The 11,361-nt window shown below is 39.7% G+C and overlaps 1 long non-coding RNA gene across 1 annotated transcript; it reads left to right on the top strand.

Moving 5' to 3' along the window:
- The first annotated feature begins 3,052 nt into the window (after positions 1-3,052).
- LOC126354632 (uncharacterized) lies at positions 3,053-10,504 on the top strand. The gene is made up of 2 exons (XR_007565362.1): positions 3,053-3,119; positions 10,103-10,504. It is a non-coding gene; the product is annotated as an uncharacterized LOC126354632 (long non-coding RNA).
- Positions 10,505-11,361: the final 857 nt, after the last annotated feature.

Here is an 11,361-nt window from a genome sequence, read left to right as displayed (position 1 = left end):
TAATACCACCGCCTCCAAATTTTACTTTTGGCACTACACACGCTGACAGTTGACGTTCACCGGGCATTCGCCATACCCATACCCCGCCATCGGATCGCAACGTTCTACAATGTGATTCGTCACTCCATACGTTTTTACACTGTTGAATCGTCCAATGTTTACGTTCGTTTCACCAAGAGAGGCGTCGTTTGGAATGTACCGACGTGATGTGTGGCTTATGAGCAACCACTCGACCATGAAATCCAAGTTTTCTCACCTCCCGCCTAACTGTCATTGTACTTGCCGTGGATCTTGGTGTAGTTTGGAATTCCTGTGTGATGGACTGGATAGATGTCTGCCTATTACACATCAGGTATAAATTTTAGAGACTACCTTTACCAGAGTTTTTTCCTTTTATTTGCATAAGAAACCTGCCCCTGAAGTTCGTCGGTGTTTTTTTTGGGACATCCCGTATAGCTATTTATAATATGCTTCCTAAACCACTGTAAAAAAAATTTCTGAATCTGATTGAATGATTATGTAAACATTGCGATGTACTAATGTCTGTAATATTCTGATGATTCGCCGTATCTGTGGTTACTGTGAATATTCACTTACTATTCGTTGATGTAAAACTCATGCCAGACGAAAAGGCAATTCAAAATTGATCTGTACTACCTCACTGCGTATGTCCCTACAGGGTGACAATTATGGAACTACACGAAATAAAATAGTCATAACTTTTGAATGGTTTGCTTTAGTGCGTTCAAACTGGTCGGTTGGCCGCGGGGCATGATGGGAATTAGTATGCGCATGCATGGTTTGTTTTAGCGTTGAAGCCAATTTTCATTTGGATGGGTTCGTCAATAGGCAAAATTGGTGCATTTTGGGGGACTGAGAATCCGCATTTCGCGATCGAGAATTCCCTTGACTCTCAACGGGTGACTGTGTGGTGTGCAATGTCCAGTCACGGAATAATAGGTGCGGTATTCGTTGATGGCACAGTGACTACCGAATGGTACGTGACGATTTAGAAGATGATTTCATCCCCATTTTCCAAAGTGATCCTGATATCGACAATGTGTGGTTCATGCAAGACTGACCGCGACCTCATCGAAACAGGAGAGTATTTGTTGTCCTGGAGGAGCATTTTGTGGACCGCATTCCGGCTCTGGGATACCCAGAGGCCACTGGCATGGGCCTAGATTGGCCGCCATGTTCTCCGGATCTAAACATATGTGGCTCCTTTTTGTGGGGCTATGTTGAAGGCATGGTGTAAAGCAATATCCCAAAAACAACTGCTGTGCTGAAAACAGCTATACAGGAGGTCATCGGCAGCATCGATGTTCCGACACTACAACGGGTCATGCAGAATTTAGCTATTCGTCTGCGCCACATCATCGCCAATGATGTCAGGCATATCTAACATGTCATAACCTAAATCCGAATGTCTGTTGTGATGTTTACATGTTGAATAAAGTGTGTGCACGCCATAATTTAGGTTTTTTTCATGTAGTTCAATAATTCTCACCCTGTATTTTCCCGATTACCTTTTGAAGTAAAGTTGCAACGTATACATCATGTGTGTGTGTGTGTGTGTGTGTGTGTGTGTATGTGTGTGCGTGTCTGTGTGTGTGTGTAGTGCAGTTGGGACTGTGCATACGTAAATTGTTTTAATGTGTTAACTTACATTTACTGCACTAAAGATGGCCAGACAGTGCAAATCCGGGTAGCATATAAACATCATTTGCGACTGACTAATTGAAACAGATACAAACGCTGAGCACATCTGCTTCCCGAAGAAGTCAAAACTGATAATATTATTTACTCCAAATTGTTTCTTCATGGTGTAGTAGATCTGATTTTCTCTAGTACCGGGAGAAATGAGCATGCCCATTCTCTTTTACTCAGTACATGTTTCACTCGCAGCTACCGTTCTGCGTCTCTCCATACCGCATGGATCTGTAGATTCAGTTTTTCTCCGCCGCGCCATGCTCTCCAAGTCAATTATCGAAAATTAAAAATCGTGACTATCATAAGATAGTCCCACTTATATCAAGGCAACCGAATATTATCGTGTTCGCAACAAAATTATGTACATCTTCCCTCTGATTGTATAACGAAACCCGATGTGTGTGCACCCGGAAAGCTTTCGTTTTTGCATGGAACAGGTAGACAACCTTACTTTGACGTTTTATTTACGTATTTTGCTCTTTCGTGATGTTAAATTTTTTACGAAACAACATAATAGCAACTACCGAAAAGAGTCAGCTAAACAGTTTTTAATTAAAAATAGCTGTGCAGGGATATGGCGCGGCAACCCTTGCACGTAGAATGAAATGATCGTATGGCCTTTATTTATACATCATATTTTATAAAAGATTCATTTTATTAGGAAGCTCGATATGGGGCGGTCGATGTAACTCGGATTCTTAGACTATACGTTGTGTGGATCGTGCACAGTCAATTTCACTGGTCCCTTTGCCCTGTGGTCTGCAAACATTGTTTACTACTTCATGGTCTCAGGTTCAAACGACTTTTTGATTGCAACGTCTATTGAATTTGCCGCTGCACAAAGGAGCAGCTTTTTCTTCGCCAGAATACAGGCGATTACGGTAACGAACTTCACCTGCTTTCAAACAGTCTGAGATAACCCTTTAGACTAGCAAAAAGCATCTGCTGACAAGGATACACTGCTAGAATTGGTAAACTTTGAATTACTTCTGGCCATAGGGTTGGCAATGTACGACTGCCCTGCGGGACCCATGACCTTTTGTATTTCTTTGATATCTCACATATTCACACCTTCACACAGAGGCCCTTTCCGCTTTATCCAAAGCAAGAGAATCCCAAGCGAACATAGACAATTATTTATACAAATACATCAATCGCTATTCAGAAATAAGCACTAGTTTCAAAAAATATTGCTGAGCTATTGGCAGTTACGTAAGTCACGACTCCTGCTGGCTAAAACCTGTGTGAACACAGCTGTCGTTGGACATTGCGAGAACAGCTGTGTGACTGTTATCCGTTCAAGGCTAAGTATTGTCCCTTCATACATATATGAGCCGAGCCGTTTTCAGACGTACACTACCTGTTTACCTTTACACGGACGTGGTACGAACTTCTGAATATGAAGGGTGAGTATATGCTTTCAGTTACGTTTGAAATAGAGAGATCAACTTTAATGCGTAGCTGTAAGCTATTATTATCCTAGAAGAATTATTTGTAAGCGATATTTCGCTTGCGAGAAAGGAAAGCGATATTTCTAAGATCCGATTGCGAGTATTTCGCAGTCGTAGGTGAAATGAGTTCCACAGTTTACTGGATTACATGAATGGTTACGAATCTCCACATTCCCTTCCTGTTTTTCATTAACTAGGATGCTTTAATTGCCGTTAATATTGTCTTTGTTGACACACGCCTTGCTTTCTGTCTGTATAATGTAATGGAGTAGTTTTCTGTTTTTGTCCAAATCTATATTTTGCACCCTCTTATGTACACAGTAAAGTCCCAATCTGGCACCACATTTCCTTTCAGAAGTGAACTGGAAGATTAAACTTCAATACCTGGCTGATGGGTTGCTTTGGAAGAGGGGACAAAACAGCGAGGTAATCAGTCCTATCGGATTAGAGCAGGATGGGGAAGGAAATCGGCCGTGCCCTTTCAAAGGAACCACTCTGGCATTTGCCTGAACCAGGATGGCCGGACGCTGGTTTGAACAGTCGTCCTCCCGCATGGGAGTCCAGTGTGTTAACCACTGCACCACCTCGCTAACCTGAATCATAGAGAGGTCACCCAAGTACTTATTCAATCACACCAGGAAGGAAAAGATATGTTCGTGGCATCTGCTTTTTTACAACCGTCGGTGAAGATGATGATCACAAAGGAATATCGACGCAGTGACGTCTTCAAATCTAGAGAACTAACGATTGTATCGTCTCACTTTGTTGTATTGTATATTTTTCTCTTTTGGGAAAGCACTGTTTACACTTTCAGAAAAGCTGACTCTTCTGCTTTCCCACTGTTGACACATATCGATAGAAGTTGTTTATTTTCTTCATTGGATTTCCGAGTTCACGTATTTCCTAGATGGCTATTTCAGCCGCAACCTAATGTTTCTTGCTCCTTTAAAAATGATTAACCTTCTAGTGTCCTTTCCATATCGTACTTCTAATAGTTTCATCTTCTCTTTAAAAAATGTATCAAATATATGTTATTACCACCAGAATAAATATACAATTATAATCATGATACACAGTAAGAGACTGCCAGCATCAAAGTCGTCTAAGGAAATGCAACAAGCAGATGACTTTAGCTAGTAAACCCATTGATACTGTGTGTGTTATTATAAGTAATTGCTTTAAGTAAACAAATACCACTATTTCATCGAAGAATGTTATTTTGGTCTGAAGAAGAGGAACCGTTTCGTAAACTCATTTACGTGGAATGTGATATTGCATCTACATCTACGTGCATCTACGTGATTACTTTGCTATTCACAATAAAGTGCCTGGCAGAGGGTTCATTGTAAAATTCACGTAGTAGACATGAGACCACAGTAAGGTTTCTGAGCAGAAAAGGTTACGTTGAAGCACTTATCAAAGTGAATTTCGCAACAATATTAATTATGAACGAATACTGTTCAAAGAAAAATTGTTGATAAGAGATTAAATAAAATGACCACATTAGATGATAAATGTGTTATAGCTAAAAGAACGCAAAGGTAATGGGCACCCCAATGTTTAAAAAATTGCTGTCCTTTGGTTGCTAGACTGTCTTTTGTGTTAACCATGAACTTTTTCTACTTTAATTAATGTGATTGCCGTGGTGATTCATAGAGAAAAAGTTTCATGGACGTTAAAAATAGGCAAATAATCGCTGGCCCATGTCGCTGATGCACGGAGATGTCATGATGTCATAAATTTGAAGCCGACGTCCGCCGTTGTAGTAGGTCCAAACATTAACTTCTAGCTGTTCTGATAATAAAGTGTAAAGATATCTCATTTCAATCAAAAGTGGTCTCGATCAAGCGATGTTTTGTCTTATATACATGAATTTTAGAAGCGCCAGTTACATTTACTATAGTGGTTTTATTTCTGTAATCTGACATTAGATTTCGTGACAGTGTAATTCAAAGAGCGTTTTGGCTGAACGCTGTGAAACGGAAATAATATAAACCGTTCTGACAAAGCAAAATTTGTTATCTTCTGGAAGAGGACATGAACGGAACATCTTTCTTCAATTCGTATTAAGGAAAATGCTCGACTGCGAAAGCAGCCTCTTCACATCACATACTTCGTCTTTTGGATCTTCTAAATGTGCAACAAACTTACATTAACGAGGCCACATGCGTCGTACTACTGGACCAAGAATGCCTTTTAAGACTATAAAAACATCTTAAATTGCCTCCCCGAAGCCGTATTATTCATGAAAGCTCTGTAATATTTACTGCTTAAAGCAACGGTGCGTGACCAGGAGATATAATAAGCACAAGAAGCAGTTGTAAACAGGAGACTGTTTATGCGCTACCAACAGGGCGGCATCGCCGTCAAAGCAATGTGGAGCCTATGTCTGTAATGGTGTCTTTCCTTATTATACCTCCATGCGCTTAAGTTCATTGCTGAAAACATCCGAAGTTTGGTATCTTCTAAAGTATCCTCATTGCTATTTCTTCAGACCAGTTCCTTGACAGAATTCATTCTCATTCTAACGTAGTTAAAAACATCTTCGTTTTCCCTGAAACACGCAAAACACGTTAGCAGTTCAGCAAATTTTGAGCTGAAGTAAAATGAGAATTTTTAGAAGCTTTATAAATTACAGAGGGCGGCAATCAGTAGCCCTCTTTTTTTTTCAGGTTTCATTTGGCAAATCCAGATTTCGGCTAGTGCATAGCTATTATCAGTGCTAAAAGATACAAGAAGTACATAGTCAGGCGATACAATAAACTGTTACAACTCATGGCATAACCTATATGGCTTATACCACTGTTTTCTAGTCTCGATGCAAGTCAGTTCCCTATTGTTCTGGCGTCAAGTCACAGTTTTTTGAATACTACTGTATAAAGAAGGTGAACTGTGTGGAGAACACATCGATTGCTTGTATGGCCCCCTCTATGTGAACTACGTAATATATAACATTTAAGGAGTTAAAAAAAACTTCAAATTTGCATGAGAATTACATAAAATAAAACATAAGTAAAATTCTTTACATTGCTGTCCGATTTATTTCAATATTTGCCAGTAAACATAGAAAATATAACAAAATTTCCAGGTTCACTCCTTGTGAGTCAGTTGTTTTATTCTTGAAACACGTATGTAACGTCAGATGGGTAAAAACTTAAAAATTTATTTACAAGACACAAGAAGGCACATGCTGTATGTAACTATTAGAATTGATCTGATTTAAATGTTTTTATCTTTGTATTATCGTTTCCCTTTATTTAAACATCATGACAGGTATGTTGTTCCTCTTATTTACTGAGTAGTTCGTAGATGGCGCCAAATGTTAGCAAGATGGATGGTTGGTATGACTTGGCATTCCGTTACAGATGTAGAGGGCACTAGTCTCTGTGTCACTTCAAACAGCTTTTACTTATAAATACAATACACTGAATTACTGTTATTAACAATGTACACGCATCTAATCTAACGCAGAGAAATTTCTGTAGGTTCAATGTTATAACCATCATACTCGTACAGTATTATGCTGATGGTTGCTACATATTGGCAAGACGGCCGAAACTTCTTTGTTACCTCTGGGTCAAACCTTATACTGTTTCCTAGCAACAAGTTTTCAAACAATTCCCAGAACAGTGCATTTTTGTAACGACCTGATCATTATTCAGGTTGCTGTCGGTATTCTTATGATGGCAAAAGATCTCCAGCTCTCCTAGGAGAACGAGGAACCTGCCCTTCTCGCATTTATGCAGCAACCTCACATTAGATGTCAAAGTCGGCACCTTATGTTTCTTTGTAAGTAAATGAGCAGCCAGACTCGGTTTCTCCATGGTATCTTTGTTGCCCGACTACCTAATGGAAGGTAAATTGAGTTTTATAAGCATTTTGTGCACGCAGTTTAAACTGAACCTCTATTTTCTTATTTTCTTCCACGAAACCTCTCCCTAGAAACTAATGACACTTTTGCTTTTACAGTCAAATAATAAAATGGATTACATAAGCTGAACTCATCATCGGAAAATTCTCATCATCGTAAAATCTGAAATACTGTGCAGGAGTTGACGCACTGTTTTTTGTCATTTTATAATAAACTACATGGCTTACTATTAGAACACAACGACCACACTGACGTGGCAGAAGTAATGGGATACCGATATGCACATATACAGGTGGCGATAGTGTCGCGTGCACAAAGTATAAAGGGCAGTGCACTGGCAGAGCTCTCAGTTGTAATCAGGTGATTCCTGTGAAAAGGTTTCTGACGTGACTATAGCTGCACGACGGGAGTTAACGGACTTGGAACGCGGAATAGCAGTGGGAGTTACGAGGAACGGGATATTCCATTCCGACAATCGTTAGACAATTCAATATTCTGAGATCTATAGCGTCAAGAGTGTGCCGAAAATTCTAGATTTAGGCTTTATTTCTCGTAAGGACCGACTCAGTGGCCAACGGCCTTCACTTAATGACGGAGACCAGTGGCGTATGCGTAGAATTGTCAGTGCTAACAGACAATAAAGACTGCGTGAAATAGCAGCAGAAATCAATATGGGACGTACGGTTAATGTATCCGTTACGACAGTGAGGTGAAATTGGGCGTTAATGGGCTACAGCTGCAGACGACCGACGTATGCAACAGTATCACTAATTGAGTCGGCCTTGATACAAAACACCTCACTATCTGTTCCAAGGTAAAGTTATAGTTCCTACGCCATGTTTGGCGTTTGCAGTCAACCAGTTCCAAGACAGAGTTATTATCGCCTGCAGCGCTTCTCCTGGGCGTGACAATATCGCTTGTGCCCTAGACGTCTGGAAAACCGTGGTCTGGTCAGATGACATCCTATTTAATTTGGTAAGGGCTGGTGGTAGGGTTCTAATATGGTGCAGATCCCGTGAAGCCATGGACCCAAGTTGTTAACAAGACACTGTGGAAGCTGGTGGTGGTGTGGGCTGTGTTTACATGCGCCCTCTGGTTCAACTGAACCTGTCATTGGAAATGGTTACGTTCGGCCTTATCAACTGGTGGTAGTTATTCGTGACATTCTAAATCTCTACGTTTCTAAATAGTTTAGAGAACTGAAATTCAGATTAAGTCTAATAATAAAATTAACACAGTAGAAAATATTCTAAACGAAAACCAAAAAAGGATCACTACTCTTGGTAACGTTATGAATGAAGATACTGATAGAGAAAAATGTATTTAAACACATTCCTTAGGTATTTTATCGCATAGGATTCAACGTCTATTATTTAAAAAAATTTGGATGCAAGGTAATTGTTTACACAAATACCAGTTTACAAAAAAAATTAATCCACAATTTAAAAAAAAGTCGACTGAATCTTGGCGAGGCTCAGGAGTTTACAAAATTACTTGGGACAGTTGTCCGTTGTATTATATCGGACAGACCAGTAGAGCTTTCAGCATAAGGTATAAGCAATATTTGCTACAGAAGCAACGTACGAATATTCATAACTGTACTTTCACAGAGCACTTATTAATATCTGGTCACAACCGGACACGTGAAGTCTCGAAGGACTTTAGATTTTTAGACATATTATCAGTAATGATCGTGTCATCTTAAACTAACAACTACTGTTACGAAACAAAAGCTTCTTTAACCCATTTAAGCAATTGTTCTCTATTACGTGAGGCTTTAGTCCATGTTTCCATTCACTTCAGTATCGGAAGAATTGTTTCTCTTTCTCCATTATGGTCTCTATACTTCTTTACTAATTGTACACCAGACAGCACTGTGTGCCACATTCTGTTTCGAAGATTCTATCTAAAACGTATTTTCCCTCCTTTTGCTTATTGTAATATCTTGATAAATATCCTGCAACAGTACGTTCTTTATTCTCAGCACGTATTTGTAATTAACCATTTCATTAATTTTTGCTACATATTTTCGTACTAATTTTTAAAAAAGTTATGTTATTCATAGCGTAACTTTTACACAGCTTTTTGAGCCACATAAAATACACTTTGTCTAAAACATCTAAATATGTATCATGCTGATGTGTTACTTAAACAGCTGCGTATTTCATAAAGTTGTGCGTTTATCAGGCTACTAGTGCCCAGTTGTCGCCCCGTGAAATAAATTTTACTATTCCATATTTCCTATTGTTCGACATTTTAGACGGTTAATTTATAATATGTTTGTGACATCATAGGTGACTTCCTTCTGCACAAGATACCCTTACTGGTCTTGAAACGGGGTCGAGGCTTTTATGTTAAATTTATGCAACCGTTTTGCTGTATACTTTATATATTAAAAATTTATTTACGGCGATTGATGTTAGCCATGTTTAAAGGCTTTATTGTGACCTGCGTCTCCACGCTCTCGGTTCTGTATTACCTATGTTACGATCCCAATCCAAATCATAGCACTGAAGGAGAGAGAGAACTTCATCAATTACCAGGGCTCAAATTTGAGGACAACTAAACAAATCCAAAATTTGTATTGATAATGAAAACGGTTATGAGCCTTCTAGGAAAGGAAACAAAGCTATAACAGTAGACAGAAACATTACTCATGGTAGTCTTCCATGCGAAAATTTGTCATTAACCAGTGTTCTGTTCTGGTATTTCAGCAAATATCCAGAAGTACGAGAACCTCTAGATTATAGCAGCACTTTATTCTGGTCACCTATTACGTTTTCTTCAATTTTCGCATTACCTAACTGTTGAATGGTATACTGGTTTTTATGAACAAAAGTCGATGATCAGCGCATAATTATAAAACTCGACAAGTTTTCCATCTTTAATGATCCTGCTACTGAATTTTCAAATTATAGCCTTACATATTCCCCGTGATGAAAATTCACAACAAACAAATACATGCGAAGTGTTATTTATTTTTCTTTTTCGAGAATAGCATATGCTACATTCTGCATGCAATGTTGTTGCGGCACATCAAATATCTTTCTGCTGTCGTTTGTTACAGTGCTGGCTATCCTGCTCGCTCTCTGTGCGTTGGCGACCCTGACGTTGGCTGACCCCCAGTGTCCCGCCCACGACGGGGCCACACCCACATACTACGCTGACGAGTCAGACCCAAACGGCTTCTGGGAATGCAGCAATGGCGTAGCCATTCACCAGAACTGTGCTCCAGGACTCGTCTGGAACATCCACATCAACGCTTGTGACTGGCCTTAAGCGAGCAGCTGCATATTCAGAAGAGTCCACTGGCATTCTCTGCACTTTTCTCTATTACCTGAGGGCAGCATCACACTCATATGCTTGTATACGTGTGAAACACCTCACCTTGAAGCTAGTTTCAGGTTTTCTGATGTAAATTAACAACAAAATTCGAAATAAATATACAACAGTTTTAATGTGACTTCAATTTTGAATTCACTTTTTTCACTACTAAGGTAAACAATTCCCTTAAACCTCTCATAATAGATGGTAATGAAGGATGTGGATCTTTCAAGAAGATGAGATGTTTCGCGCTAGAGTTATACAAATAGCAGATGAAGTTTTTCAAACTAATATTCTGCAGTGCAATAGTAAAAGTTATTTATGTTTCCAGTTACGAAATGTCAGTAATAAGTACTGGGAGGTTGTTCAATCGATTAGTCGCAGAAACAGACATTCACAAGAAATTGATTTACGATCGGCCCCTATTCTAAAAAATGTTCCTTGTTTCTTAAAGCCGCTGCTTAAATGAGAGCAGTGCTTGTCTCGGCACATTTTCGGACATCCGGGCAAACAAACAACCCGAAATTCAACGCTAACATTTTGGAGGTCTTTCAGGGATATCGCCTAAGGGACAATAAAGCAAAACATGGGTGATGGATTGCAGTCTAAATATCTACATCTCCATACCTACTCCGCAAGCCATCGTAGAGCACATGTGGGAGGGTGCCCTGTACCACTGTTAACCATTTCCTTTCGTGTACCACTCGCAAATGGAGTGAGGGGGAAAAAAGTCCCTCTGCAGCTTGCGTACGAGTCCTGTTTCTCCTATCTTCGTACTCCTTACGTACTTCGGCTGCAGCAGAATCGCTCTGCAGTCAGCCTCAAATCCAGGTTATCTAAATTTGGTCAATAGTGCCTGTCTTCCGTCCAGAAATTCCGATTTGAGTTCACGAAGCATCTCCGTATTACCTGGATGCTGATAGAACCTGCCGGTAGAACGCTCTGAATTACTTCGATATCGGATCCTACACACTCGGGCGGTACTCAAAAATGGCTCGCACA

Source organism: Schistocerca gregaria, chromosome 3 (genome assembly GCF_023897955.1).
Source record: "Schistocerca gregaria isolate iqSchGreg1 chromosome 3, iqSchGreg1.2, whole genome shotgun sequence".
NCBI classification, from domain to species: Eukaryota; Metazoa; Arthropoda; class Insecta; order Orthoptera; family Acrididae; genus Schistocerca; species Schistocerca gregaria.
This window is presented reverse-complemented; position numbering and strand designations above follow the sequence as displayed.